Source organism: Stenella coeruleoalba, assembly GCF_951394435.1.
Source record: "Stenella coeruleoalba genome assembly, chromosome: 10".
Lineage (NCBI taxonomy): Eukaryota > Metazoa > Chordata > Mammalia > Artiodactyla > Delphinidae > Stenella > Stenella coeruleoalba.
In genome coordinates this window covers 3,104,018-3,114,607 of record NC_137156.1, presented here as the reverse complement: position 1 = coordinate 3,114,607, position 10,590 = coordinate 3,104,018, and positions in this window count along the sequence as shown.

The window sequence follows — 10,590 nt, the reverse complement described above, 5'->3', positions numbered from 1 at the left end:
GAATGTGGGTCAAGACGGGTGTATGGATGTCGGGGGTGGGGGAGGGGAGCCACGTGATCAGTGAGAAGTATTTAAAAGGGAGGCAAGATGAGGCCAACGTTTAAACCACTGGATGTTAAATTCTGTCTAAGGACCATATAGATTAATACAGTGAAACTCATCTTTCATTCTCTTAGTTTTGTTTTAATACTCTTCATTAAAGGTGGGTTTCACCCTATTAAAAACATTTGTTTGATACAGATAAAACAGATCTGTGTTCTCTTGGACCCTGTAATTCCACTTCTAAAAGTTTATATTAAGGACAAATACCCAGATACATGCATAAGGGTGTACATAAAAGGATGCTTGTCACAACACTATCTAAAAGCAGCATAAAAGTGGAAATAATCTGAATATCTATGAACAAGGGGTGACATCCGCTTCAGAAACCCAGAATGATGCTGCAGATGTGTATGTCAAAGAAGGCCATGGTATATTATTTAGTTAAAGAGAAAATAATACCAAAAGTCATGTCTACCATTGCCCAATGGTTGTTTTTAAAAAATATGCAAGTAACAAAAAAATCAATATGCAGGTATTAATTGGAATTAATTGCATTAATTAAATAGAGAAGTTTGGTACTCTAAACTATATTATCTCTGGGCAGTAGGAATATAGATGGCTTTCTAAAAGAAATTTTATACTTTTAAGATTAAGAAGAAACCATACAGGTATTACCTTACAAATCCAAAATAAACAAGAACAAACAAACAAAAAAACCCTTTCATTTTAAAAACTGCGATGCACCTTTGCCTAAGCAGAAGTCCTTGCTCTCAGCTGCACCTGGGGTCTGGAAGCTGCGGCAGCACAAGCAGCCCAGGAGCTCCAAACAGGAGTCGGGGAACTGAGAACAAACGCTTTCAGACGCGGCTTTGGACTCTGTACTTCCCAGACACACCCTGCTCTTCCTGATTTCTGGCTCACGTCCCTACTGCCGGCTAGTGCTTGCACTTGAACGCCCCACTGATTGCAAGGTCATCATTCCCCAAACTGACTGGGACCTCCATGAAGCCTTTCCTGATGGGATGGAATCTCTCTCTCATTCCATCTTCTGTAACTCTTTCCGCCTCTCTTGGGGCACCCACCTCCTGCTACCTGTATCTTGTATTGATTGGAGCACCTGTCTTATTCCCCTTGCAGAATGAGAGCTCCTTGAGGCAGTGTCGTTGTCTTACTCATGGCTATCCATCCTGAGGCACCTCACCCCATGTTCTTCTGATGGGAGGCACCCAAGAACATATACAGGAGGTAAATGAAACAAGGGACAGCTGACTTCTGTAGGTCGCGAGCTCTCACGACATCTGGACTTGCTTGTTATTTCTCAGCAAGGTAGAAAACCACTTTCCCATTCTCTTTTGCCCTGTCAAGAATCCACGCATGCCTTGGCGAAGAAAAGGAGAAAGAATTAGGGCTGCCTTCTCTGCTATTTGTACACACAGGGTGTAGGATGTGTCATCATTTGACTTGGAGGAAGTGGAAAATGGAACCCAGCCAACTATTTCTTAGGTCATTAAAAGTTATTAAAGTTGGCAATAAGTGACACGAAAGTAGCCATTGCAATATAATGGAAGATCTGGCTACAACAACAAAAAATAATTTAGAGAAGCCAGCTGGGAGAAGATTGAAAGAGAACGGGAGAGGAGAGCCAGCAAGTGAGACGGTGTCGTCAGACAGCCGCGGGGTGACGACTGCGGATTCCAGCACTCCCATGCTGAGCGTCTGAAGTCAGACCAGTGAAATCATTGTGTTTAAATAACGGGCGCCCCTCTAAGCATCCTGCCCTCCCGCATCAGGACCAGTTCAGTTCCCGAAGGTCTTACCGTTGCTTCTCCTCAGAAGTAATTTCTGGCAGCCCTCCCTGTATTGCCAGGTGTTATTCCTCCTTTTCCTCCAGGTGGGTTTGTGTCATGTCTGGAAGACCATAAAATTCTTCCGGGGTCTCTGCGTTCCCTGATCACCACCTGCGACTACAATCCCAACCCAAGGAATTGAGTTACTAAAGTCAACGGGGGAACGGAGGCTCAAGGTATTTGCCTCTTTCCCGAGGGCCGGGATGGAGGCTGACAGCCAGCCAGTCCTCTGTGCTCCGGCAGAGGAAGCAACAGCATCATTAAACACTGCGTCATCAGGAGCATCGCAGGTAAAATGATCAAGAAGAAAAGACAGTGTTCAACGTCGTCCAACCTGCTCTTCTTCTCCACGACAGGTGTCAAAATCTTGCTTTCCTGCCACGTGCGATGAAGTATTACAACACATTAGGGAGTAAATAAGCCAAGGGCCCAGTCTTCAGCAGGACGGTGGAAGGCTGTCATTTGTGGTCATGGAAACGTGTCTGCATCACACCTTAATGACCATCTCCATTCCTCTCTTTCTTTACCTTTTCTAACAGGCCGGGGGACGTAAAGATGACAAGGAGGCAGTCCTTCTCCTCGGGTGACCTGCGCTCTGTTAGAGGGACACACCCATAACATCTTATACAAAAGTTCCGAAAAAGGAAGAAGCAGTAACGAGATATTCAGAGGGAGCCTGGGGCGGGGTCCATTCTGAGGCTGGGAAGCAGCAGCGGAGGCACGGAGGCGTGGAGAGTGTGCTGTGTTTTCAGGGCCGGGAGTGGAGGGCGGCGGTTTGTGGAAACACGTAGTCACAGGTGGTGCTGCAAAGACTACCTCTTTTGGAATTTGTTTTGGGAGAATCAAAAAAACTGAGGTCATTTCCCTTGGCTTATAAGACACTTACCTTGAAAACTGCTGTAACTCATGTCCTATACTGCTAAGCAGAGGGTACACCAAGGTCACTGCTGCCATCTCGGGGGACAGGGACAACTGGGGCCTCTGTGAACCCATCAGGACGTGTGTGGGGCTGGGCAGAAGCCAGCGCGCCCGTCCTCCTGCAGGGGGCTCAGGGTTGTTGGGGAACGTGGAACGTGACCCTAGAGGGCTGACACCCTCCCACTTGTCCATGCGGCCTCACTGGCAGCCCACCTTCTGTGTCATAGTTTAATTTGAGACCAAATGTGCATTTCTTGGAAACTGCTTTTCTGCTTTAAGGCAGGGAACGCTCAGGGCAGCTGAAAAGGAGGACGTCAGTGGCCGGGAGAGCCTGACCCTGCTCTCCAGGGCTGACCTGCCGCAGTGCTGTGAAGGGCCCAGGCTGGTCTTTGACCTCCTGAATCATACTTTAATATCTTGTGTTTATTGGGAGCTCATTATGCACCAGGTTTTGCACGGAGCACTGTACATGTGCGCACTAATTTAATCTCCATAACAACGCTGTGAGACAGGTGAGGACTTACGGTTCATAGAAGGTAACTTCCCTGAAGAAGCTGTAAGGGCTGAAGCTGGGCCTTGAACCAGGCACTCTGGTGTTCTTACTCTCTTATCCCCCTTCCTTTGTCGAAACCTAATTTCAGAAGAGGTCTTAGGGCAGGGGTCCCCAACCCCCAGTCCGCTGACCAGCACTGCTGCACAGCCTGTTAGGAACCGGGCCTCACAGCATGTGAGCGGCAGGCGAGTGAGCGGAACTTCATCTGCAGCCCCCCGTCGTTGCTCCCCATTGCTCGCCATTGCTCGCCTTACCACCTGAACCATCGCTCGCCTTACCTCCTGAAACATCCTCACCCTCCCCCTGCCCCTGCCCGTGGAAAAATTCGCTTCCACAAAACTGGTCCCTGGTGTCAAAAAAGTTGGGGACCACTGCCTTAGAGGACTTCCCTGGTGGCACAGTGGTTAAGAATCCGACTGCCAATGCAGGGGACACGGGTTCGAGCCCTGGTCTGGGAAGATCCCACATGTCAAGGAGCAACTAAGCCCATGTGCCACAACTACTGAGCCTGTGCGCCTAGAACCCGTGCTCCGCAACAAGAGAAGCCACTGCAATGAGAAGCCTGTGCACCGCAACGATGAGTAGCCCCCGCTCACCGCAACCAGAGAAAGCCCGCGCATAGCAACGAAGACCCAATGCAGCCACAAAAGAAAAGACCTTGGAGACATATTGAGGCCAGTATACATACCCGCAGAGAGCCAGTGTGGTGTAGGGTTAGGACCATGGGGATGGTCTGGCTTGAGCTTGTGTCCTGGCTCCACACTTTCCCTGTGTGACCTGACGGATGGCCTAACTCTCCAGCCTTCAGGGTCTGCATCTGTGAGATGCTGCCGACAGCCACACAGACTCACGATGGTCCTAAGTGTGAAGTGAGAGGATACATACAGGCCCCCGGCACGTGGTGTGCTGTCCGTGAACGTGAGCTGTGATTGATCTCCACTAGGAGCTGTGTGTGCGTTCTCCACCACTGGGATATCCGCGTTTTACCAACCAACAGTACTTCAGCCAAAAGAAACGAATCTAACCGTCGAATTTTTAAGAATCTGCAGTCAATTAATTTTAATTAAGTAATATGCAAATACCTACTCGCTTGCCAGGGGCTCAAATAATACAGATAGTCAAGTTGCCTTTAATCACCCACACGGTAGAACTGGACTCATTGTCAGATCTGTTAAAGAGCAGAGGGGTCCTTTCCTGGCATCGGGAGGTGACCAGGCGGGCAACCGTCTCGGGGGCCAGCTCTGCTCGGACCTTGCAGTTCAAGGATCCTGCTCTCACTTGCGTTAAAAGCACGGCTGGGATGGAGGTGCCCGGTGGGCAGAGACGCAGCAGATCTGGGGAGGTGGGTCCCAGCCCTGCTCTGCCTCTACGTGGCTGTGTGAACGTGGCCCTCGCTTCCTCACTGTAAACGAAGGGTTTGACGCTAGAGGATGGTCAGGCCCTTGTTCACGGGTCACTCCTCTCGATCCCCTCACGTGACAGATGTGGAAACGATGATACACACCCACCTAAGCGAGCTGCCGAAGGTCACGTAAGTAAGTGGTGGAGCTAAGACCCAAAAGACCCCACCCCTCGTCCTCGTGGCCTGGATAGCCATAGCACACCAGCTGTGAAGGCATCTCTTTGCTCTTTCATCCAATGTCTCGTAACTGGGAGCCGTTCTAAGCTCTCACATTCTCTGGCTCCACTGCTGTAGCCCTCTCCCTCTCAGGGGCTGGCAGCGTTGTCCCAGGCATGAGTGAGGGTATAACTAGACGGAGGGGTCTCTTTACGCCCTGCCTTGGAGGTTCCCAGTGTGATGGGACGCAGGGCAGGAGAGAACCCACAGCTGACAGCTGTCCTGGCCGCAAGTGCCCGAGAGGGTGGCCCTCCCCGCCCGCGGCTGCCTGGGCCTCTAGTCAAAGCCACCAGCCACTGGGAATGGGGACAGAAGCCACCCTTTCTGTCTCCTTGCCTCTCCAGGTCACTGTCTCCATTTTTACCTTCTCTCAAGACCCTGCCCTCAGTCTTGCCCAGGAGGAAATTCAGGGTGATTTGGGGCATGTCTCCACCCTGCAGGGATGGAAGTTACTTCAGAGCCTCCCAGTGACTTGGGGTAACAGAGTTATGATTGCAGAATTCGGATTCTCTCGCTGCCACACGCTCCTGGCCTGAATCCCCCCCAAGCTGGTGGCAGCAGGGCCTGCTCTCACTCAACGCTTGTTATTGTTTTCATACTGCGGTGATCGCCTGCCCTCCGGCAGCTTCATTTGAAGCCTCTCATTGGCCAATTTAGATGCACACTTCCTCTGTCCAACCTAGAGGACAAACTCACATCCACACCAAGGATGATCACCCAAGGCAGATTTTCAGAAGACAAGCCCGATGTCTGAACCACCCTGAGCACTGCGGTTCTGTGCCATCCCTTGGGCTCCATCACCAAAGACACCAAGAGAAACACACAGCTCCCAGGGCAAAGTCAGAGAGGTGACTTCGGGAGAAATCTGAAGAGAGAACAGGGGAATGGCCCACCGTGATTCAGCGACCAGACCACAAGCGCTTCGGGGCTCAGTAGAGTCGAATGGTTTCTAATCTCAGCCCGGCCGTTTACTGGGTATGCGGCCTCCCCAGAGTCACTTCAATGTTTCCTCATCTGCAAGAGGAGAGGGTTGGGGTCAAGGGCCCTTTCTGGAGCGTGCCTTAGCCCACCATCTCTTCTCCGCACAGGCTAGGACCCGGGGTCCAGGGAGGGGGGGTCTTTGCTCCCCGGGAATGTGTGATCTTGTTGGGCAGAGTGCTTCCTGGACTCACCGTGTGGTGATGAGTTCACGGTGTGGGCTTTTGTGCTGAATCACAGGGCCTGTTTCAGCCACAGGGCTTTAGGAAGGGCGAGTGCAGAGGTCTGGAAAGCTTCAAGGAAGTGGGAAAACACGGGAAGGGCCCTGAAGGATGGTTAGAATGTAAGGAGGGGAGAGGAGGGAGAGCGCTTCCCGGTGAGAGGAGCGAAGAATAGAGACCGGGAGTGGGTCGGGGCCTGCGGAGGGGAGCCGACCTGCCTGGGGCGAGAAGCGGCTGAGGAACCGCCCAGATGGGGCCCATTATGCAGCCCCAGGGTTCCTTCCTTCTTCCCTTCCTCCACTGATTTATCGTTTTGAGTAGCTGCTGTGTAAGTCATCTAGCGTTTTTGGCTGAAAAGTTTTGTTTTGTTTTGTTTTTTGCGGTACGTGGGCCTCTCACTGCCGCGGCCTCTCCCGTTGCGGAGCACAGGCTCCGGACGCGCAGGCTCAGCGGCCATGGCTCACGGGCTCAGCTGCTCCGCGGCATGTGGGATCTTCCCGGACCGGGGCACGAACCCGCGTCCCCTGCATCGGCAGGCGGACTCTCAACCGCTGCGCCACCAGGGAAGACCCCGGCTGAAGAGTCTTAAGAGTGAAGTGTGCGCTGAAAGTTTTGTTTTAGAAAGATCTGTTTGTGGTATTAAGGTTCAGAGGTAAAATTGATTAAATGAAGAGGGACCGACCAGACGGTGGTTCTCAACCCTGCTGGTACACTGAAAACGTATGGATCCTTGGCCTTTGCTCTAGAAATTCTCATTTAACTGGTCTGGGAAGGGTTCTGAGCACAGTCCCTTCCTTTCCTTTTTCTCCCTCCTTCCCTCCTGCCTCCCTTCCTTCCTTCCCGCCCCCGCTACCCACACTCTTCTCTCTTTCCTCCTGCAGTTTGGGTGGGAGGTGATGAAGCCCTGAAATAAAATCGCAGCGATCACAGTGGAGAAGAAATTAAGATACAGGGACATTTTTAAAGGAGAAGCTGCCAGCTACCTGGCCGATGAAACACAGGGCGTTAAAGACAGAGTCTAGGCATTTCCTCGAATATTGCTTGAGCGCTTGCCATAGGCCTCATACAGAATCCGAAGCGATGGAAATGCAGACGGCAAGACCCTGGTCCTGCCTTCAGGGAGCCTATGTGTGTAGATGACAAAGAAAATAACTACAGTACGGAGAGCATACAGACCCTGGGTGAAGGGTAGTTTTATTTTACGGGGTAGAGACACAGACAGGAGAAGGGGAAGAGGCTCCCGCCTGCAGAAGCAATGAAGGAAGTTCTCCGTGGAGGGACCATTTAGAGGCAGCTTGAAGCCTGGGCAGGTTTTCAGCAGGTGGGGATGGGGGAAGGGGCCCCCCAGGGGGCGTCACAGTGAAAGGTCAGGTGTGGAGATGGCCAGGTGTCAGGAATGGCAGAGAACACATGGCGAGGAGCGGCCTGACCCCTAAGATGCACGTGTGTGTGGAAGGCTTAGTGGGGAAGGTGATGGGTGCGTTGAAGTCATCAGAAAACAAAGGAAGTGCTGTGAGGGTAACATTAACCCTTAAATTAAGGCGTCATTTTATACAATACAATGCACCCATTTAAGAAGTCAGATTTTCTAAGGTCTTGAATGCTCAGGTAAGGAATTTGGATGACCAGAGATCATGTGAAACAATAAAAAATCAATAGGTTTGGTATCATTTACTAACTATGTGATCTTGGACAAATTACTCAAGTCTCAGGGCCTCATTTCCTCGTCGTCAGATGTGATAGGACTGGGCTTCCCTGGTGGCACAGTGGTTAAGAATCCGCCTGCTAATGCAGGGGACACGGGTTCGAGCCCTGATCCAGGAAGTTCCTACATGCCGCGGAGACACTAAGCCCATGTGCCACAGATGCTGAGCCTGCACTCTAGAGCCTGCGAGCCACAACTACTGAGCCCGCGTGCCACAACTGCTGAAGCCTGCGTGCCTAGAGCCCGTGCTCCGCAACAAGAGAAGCCACCGCAATAAGCCACGCACTGCAATGAAGAGCGGCCCCCGCTCGCCGCAACTAGAGGAAGACCGCACACAGCAACGAAGACCCAACACAGCCAGAAATAAATAAAATAAATAAATTTATTTAAAAAGAGGTGATAGAACTGTACCTCCAGGGGAATGTGGGAAGATCAGATAAAGTATTCAATATAAAATGCTTGGCACGTAAGAGGGACGTAAGGCTTATTAGTTCTCTTTCCATTTTACTCACCAGAATCCTCCAGGGTGGGACCACAGTCTCACCACATTTGAGAAGCACCCTGGTGGTTCTGAGGCCCAGCTAATGTTTCAGGTCACCTGCGTAGGCAGTGGGGGCCACGCGGGCTTTGGATCAGGGAGACGGCATGGTCAGAGCTGTACATCAGGACCGGGCCTGGCAGCCTGGGAGAAGGAGGGAAAGCAGAGTGCGGGGAGCAGGTGGGCGACCTGAGGTGGAGGGGACAGTGGTGAGACTGGTTTTAGTTGATCTTTGTTTATTCATCCCCAGGAAAACATTGGTTCGGGCCTACTTTGAGGAGGCCCTGTGTTCCGTACAGAGCTCAACGCGCCCTCAGTGCCCGGACGCATCTCGTAAGCAACGACTCTTGGAAGGCTTTCTGTGACCTCCTTCTGGCTGACCCAGTGGGCGTGCTGGGCGCCGCGGTTCAGGAAAGCGTAGGGGCTTCCAGCTGACCACGGGGTACAGAGCGCCCAGCACAGGGGCTGCACTAGGGCGGCAGCTGGGGAAGCGTTCTTCTTGGCCTTTATTTTCCCTTTGGATCTTCCACCCTGAGCCCCACAACCACTTCCCAGTCTAGATCTCCTTCCTAACACAGATGCCAAAGGAGGCGAAATCAGTTAGATTCTCATTCTGAAAAGATCGTGTGGCTTCTGTGCAAGGATGAGTTACTGAAGGACCAGCAGTTCAGGTGAGAGATGACCGTAGCTTGGTCCATGTGATGTACTAAAGACAGACATGAGCCGGAGGTTGAGGCAGCCGACTCGAGAGTCCTTGATGATGAAGTAGGAATGATGATGGGAATCAGTGGACTGATTCACTGCCTAGAAGCGGTGCCTCTTGTGTCCTGCCGTTAACTCCACAGGCCTAAAGTGGAATTCCTCACTGTTCTCCACATCTCTCTCTCTGGCTTCCTAGAGATGAATATTTGTGTCCCCCCAAGTTCATATGTTGAAGCGTGATGCCCAGTGCAGTGGTATTAGGAGGCGGGGCCTTTGGGAGGTGATTAGGTCATGAGGTGGAGCCCTCATGGATGGGATTAGTGTCCTTAAAAAAGGGACCCCCGAGAGCTCCTTCCCCACTCCTGCCAGGTGAGGACACGGTCTATGAACCAGGAAGTGAACCCATATCCCAGACACCAGATCTGTCAGGGTCTTGATCTTGGACTTCCCAGCCTCCAGAACCGTGAGAGGTAAACGTTTATTGTTTAAGTCTGTGTTATTCTATTATAGTAGCTCTGTCTGCTCATGACACAATCATTTTCCAGTATTCTATCTAAAATCTGGACCTAATTTTGGACTTCTACTTTGCTTCTATCCCCAAATCGAATTAGTCACAAAGTCCGGAATTTTCTCCTTTTGAAATGTCACTTGCCTCATTTTCTTTCTTTTTATTCTAACTCAGGCCCTTATTATATATAATACCTGAGGCATTCGGTGCTTCCGTTTTTTTCTCCCACTTCTGGTCCCCACCCCAAGCACTGTAACCAAGACTTAGTCTCTCTGAAACACCGTGTTCACCATTCTAGGCCTTCCGCAGGAACCTGCAGTGATTCCACGTTGAGCGGACATGAAAACCTGCACTGCTCGGTTTAGAATCAAGGCCTTCTGCGGTCTCTCTCCCAACTACTTTTCACTCTCTGCTCACCTATAATAGTAGTTCTAAAACTCTTTTCAAGTTACAGAACTTTTGTTCAAATGGAAACTTTTGTTCAAAAACATGGCCGCTGCGTAAGTCAAGCAAGTAGAAGTGGAGTTTTGGGTTGAAGCAGGGACGGGGTTTGATTTCCTCTCCCCTGCCATGGCCTCCTTTCCATCCTTACCTGCTGTGTCCCCTGAGATGAGCCTCTTCAGACTGTTGTTTGAAACCCATCGCCTTCCAGGAATGCTCTCAGGTAGAAATAGGTGTTCTCCTTAAGGAATCCGTGGGTCACTGAGCCCAGCGTGCGTTTGCCTCCACTGGGCCTCTAGTCTGCCTCTCCTCTGCCTGTTTCCTCATCAGGCAGGGACTCTGCCTCATAAAAGGTCCCCTCTGTGATGTAATGTGTGCATCCTCACCACACTTCCTCAGGGGGTGCAAGTGCGGATTTAATTGTACTGCTTCTTATAGCATCCTTCGAGAAGCTAAGGGCATCACAGCAAACACAGCCCAGACAAGCAGCTTTACAGGGACCATCAGTGTGGTGCAAGC